Genomic DNA, 348 nt, shown 5'->3' on the forward strand with positions numbered 1-348 from the left:
AAAGGACTTCGACAGGGAGATCCACTGTCACCTTTGTTATTTAACATTATTGCGGATATGCTAGCCATCCTAATAGCAAGAGCAAAAGAGGATGGACAGATAGGAGGTCTCATCCCTCATCTGGTTGATGGAGGAATTTCCATTCTGCAATATGCTGATGACACAATACTGTTCATGGAACATAATATTGAAAAGGCTATAAATATGAAATTGATTTTGCGTTTTTTTGAAGAATTATCAGGTCTAAAAATTAATTTTCATAAGAGCGAGATTTTCTGCTTTGGTAAGGCTAAAGAGGATGAGGAACAATATAAACAACTATTTGGTTGTGAATCTGGTTCTTTACCC

This window comes from Lolium rigidum, chromosome 1 (assembly GCF_022539505.1).
Source record: "Lolium rigidum isolate FL_2022 chromosome 1, APGP_CSIRO_Lrig_0.1, whole genome shotgun sequence".
Taxonomy (NCBI): domain Eukaryota; kingdom Viridiplantae; phylum Streptophyta; class Magnoliopsida; order Poales; family Poaceae; genus Lolium; species Lolium rigidum.